General features: G+C 41.0%; 1 protein-coding gene across 2 annotated transcripts in view; it reads right to left on the bottom strand.

The window, feature by feature from the left end:
* HMGCS1 (3-hydroxy-3-methylglutaryl-CoA synthase 1 (soluble)) overlaps nucleotides 1-3,731 on the bottom strand; it is a 24,222-nt gene that overhangs the window by 14,380 nt on the left and 6,111 nt on the right. The window contains exon 2 of one of the 2 annotated variants that reach the window (XM_010832800.1): nucleotides 3,356-3,416. The exons of the other annotated variant lie outside the window; for it this stretch is intronic. The gene's annotated coding sequence lies outside the window, so the exon portion shown is untranslated. The remainder of the gene's footprint in view (nucleotides 1-3,355; nucleotides 3,417-3,731) is intronic. 2 annotated transcript variants of the gene reach the window in all.

Below are 3,731 nucleotides of genomic sequence, written 5' to 3'. Positions count from 1 at the left end.
ACTACAAACAAAGCTAGTGGAGGTGATGGAATTCCAGTTGAGCTATTTCAAATCCTGAAAGATGATGCTGTGAAAGTGCTGCACTCACTATGCCAGCAAATTTGGAAAACTCAGCAGTGGCCACAGGACTGGAAAAGGTCAGTTTTCATTCCAATCCCAAAGAAAGGAAATGCCAAAGAACGCTCAAACTACCACACAATTGCACTCATCTCACATGCTAGTAAAGTAATGCTCAAAATTCTCCAAGCCAGGCTTCAGCAATACGTGAACCGTGAACTTCCAGATGTTCAAGCTGGTTTTAGAAAAGGCAGAGGAACCAGAGATCAAATTGCCAACATCCACTGGATCATGGAAAAAGCAAGAGAGTTCCAGAAAAACATCTATTTCTGCTTTATTGACTATGCCAAAGCCTTTGACTGTGTGGATCACAATCAGCTGTGGAAAATTTTGAAAGAGATGGGAATACCAGACCACCTGACCTGCCTCTTGAGAAACCTATATGCAGGTCAGGAAGCAACAGGTAGAACTGGACATGGAACAACAGACTGGTTCCAAATAGGAAAAGGAGTATGTCAAGGCTGTATATTGTCACCCTGCTTATTTAACTTTTATGCAGAGTACATCATGAGAAACGCTGGGCTGGAAGAAGCACAAGCTGGAATCAAGATTGCCAGGAGAAATATCAATAACCTCAGATATGCAGAAGACACCACCTTTATGGCAGAAAGTGAAGAGGAACTAAAAAGCCTCTTGATGAAAGTGAAAGTGGAGAGTGAAAAAGTTGGCTTAAAGCTCAACATTCAGAAAATGAAGATCATGGCATCTGGTCCCATCACTTCATGGGAAATAGATGGAAAAACAATGGAAACAGTGTCAGACTTTATTTTGGGGGGCTCCAAAATCACTGCAGATGGTGACTGCAGCCATGAAATTAAAAGATGCATATTCCTTGGAAGGAAAGTTATGACCAACCTAGATAGCATATTCAAAAGCAGAGATATTACTTGCCAACAAAGGTCCGTCTAGTCAAGGCTATGGTTTTTCCAGTGGTCATGTATGGATGTTGAGAGTTGGACTGCGAAGAAAGTTGAGCGCCGAAGAATTGATGCTTTTGAACTGTGGTGTTGAGAAGACTCTTGAGAGTCCCTTGGACTGCAAGGAGATCCAACCAGTCCCTCCTAAAGGAGATCAGCCCTGGGTGTTCTCTGGAAGGACTGATGCTAAAGCTGAAACTCCAGTACTTTGGCCACCTCATGCGAAGAGTTGACTCATTGGAAAAGACCGTGATGCTGGGAGGGATTGGGGGCAGGAGGAGAAGGGGACGACAGAGGATGAGATGGCTGGATGGCATCACCGACTCGATGGACATGAGTCTGAGTGAACTCCGGGAGTTGGTGATGGACAGGGAGGCCTGGCGTGCTGCGATTCATGGGGTCGCAAAGAGTCGGACACAACTGAGCGACTGAACTGAACTGAACTGAACTGAGAGTTAAACAAGTGACTTGTTTCACTTCGGGGGGAAAAAAATGTAGCTAAACTAAATTAATCCATACCCATCAAAGTGAATCATGAAGTGAATCATGACTCAGACTTTGGTGTGGAAAATTTTTTACACTGTCTGCTTCAATCAACATTGCTCATTCTCTGAGGATTTTTGATAGCCAAAGTATTTTCATTACATCCTTGGTAAGTTAGTGACGTCTAAGTTGCTCATTTGTGTCCGACTCTTTGCAACCCCACGGACTATACAGTCCATGGAATTCTCCAGGCCAGAATACTGGAGTGGGTAGCCTTTCCCTTCTCCAGGGGATCTTCCCAACCCAGGGATCAAACCCGGCTCTCCCACATTGCAGGCAGATTCTTTACCAGCTGAGCCACAATGGAAGTCTTGGTAAAACACCATCTAATTTGAAAATATTCACCTTTTGGTTGAAATTGAGGGAGAGTGAGAAAAGTAGAAAAAGAGAGGAATATTAATTCACAAAGTAATTGGCTTCATGGCATTTAAAACAACAAAAAGATTGATATAGTTTCTGGTCTAAAATCTTTATTCTATTAAGTTGTGCTCTTATGTCGTCCTCTCAGATGTCCTCTGATATAGGCCAGATATAAACTAGAGAAAAAAAAAAGGCCAGCTAAAGACTTGAGATTTTAAATAAAAAGATGTAAATTTTCATTTAAAATTTCTTCTTTACAAAGAAGGAGAAAAATACACTTTTACCACAGAACTCTGTGAACCTTGCAAAGCTATCTTCCAACAAAGACCAGAAGACGACTCATTCTGTCCTAAAGTGAAAGCTCACCCCCTCTGGTGGACAGGAGGAGCTCCAGGTCCCACTTCCTTGTGAACAATTTCTGAAGGCTTCCTGCCTAGCAGGACACAAGATGGACCAATATGATCCGCTGAGAATCTTTTAAGTTTGTGAATGACAGACAGATGGGAAAAGCAAAAGGAAAAAAAAAAAAAGGCAAAAAAGCAGGGAAATCAGCTAAGGATGCTGATATAAGGGCAGACCTAGCTCCTCAGGGCTCATCCGGGAGGGACATCGGCATCAGTTCCCAGGACCATGATGCCAGCCTCCTGAGCTCTCTGCCTCCATCCTTCCCCTGTCCTAGGATCACCTTTCTAAAATGCACATCTGACCTTTGATAAGATGCTATTTAAAACTATTCCAAGCCTCTTCCTTGCATTGCACAAGGAGCTTCTGGAAAGCAAGAAGTGTTATTTTGTTCATCTTTGTGTTCCTAGTCTCCAGCCCAACGCTTGGCATAGGCTAGAAGGTGGATGTTGAATAAATGAAATCCTACTAGCCTTCTAATCTAAAATTAGTAACAATCATAAGAAATCATAAAGCCAAAGCATAAAAAAGCAGAATCATAAGAGGAGCTCCATCATTACAGAAGAAAGCAATAGCTGCAAATAGTTAGATTATTGGTTCAAACACATTTCTAACTACTGTCCAGTCTCACGTACTTGTAAACATTCATCCGTAGCCCAGATGGATATCTTTTGAGGCTGTAATTCAACATGCACTATTGGTACACATGCATACCTGTGACTGTTTCTGATTAAGCAGTTTATAGGATTACATTTTATTATCTACATTTATTTCCTCTTATGAGCCAACACTAATTTTGAAAATTAGTTTCTAGATTTTAAACATTAGTCTAATAAACACAAAATTAGTCTTCTGAAGCATTGTGGCATTAATCAATATTTAAAAGATAAAATTCTATAATGGGTTTTAAGAATGTGTAGCGCACACAATGGTTATTTGTCCTAGCATAAGAATTAAAAGTCCCCCTTCCGTTAGAGAGGAAAACTCTCCTTTAGCAGCATGACAGGATGCCGTACCTGTGTGAGGGGTAAAGAACTGCAGTCTCCAGGTCTGTCACTCTGTCTCCTCCTTCAGGCACTAGGAATTTCAAATAAGAACCTTTTGTAAAGTCATATATCAAATAATGACTGCAATTCAAAGTAAGTTAAAATAAACATTTCCTGATCCAATTACATTATATAGAACAGAATTTGACTTTGCTTAAGGAAAAAAAAAAAAAAACAATCCCAAAGAAAAGCAATGCCAAAGAACGCTCAAACTACCACACAATTGCACTCATCTCACATGCTAGTAAAGTAATGCTCAAAATTCTCCAAGCCAGGCTTCAGCAATACATGAACCGTGAACTTCCAGATGTTCAAGCTGGTTTTAGAAAAGGCAGAGGAACCAGAG

This window comes from Bison bison, unplaced genomic scaffold, assembly GCF_000754665.1.
Source record: "Bison bison bison isolate TAMUID 2011002044 unplaced genomic scaffold, Bison_UMD1.0 scf7180017862275, whole genome shotgun sequence".
Taxonomy (NCBI): domain Eukaryota; kingdom Metazoa; phylum Chordata; class Mammalia; order Artiodactyla; family Bovidae; genus Bison; species Bison bison.
The sequence above is the reverse complement of the archived record's forward strand: the minus strand, read 5'-3'. Positions and strand labels throughout refer to the sequence as shown.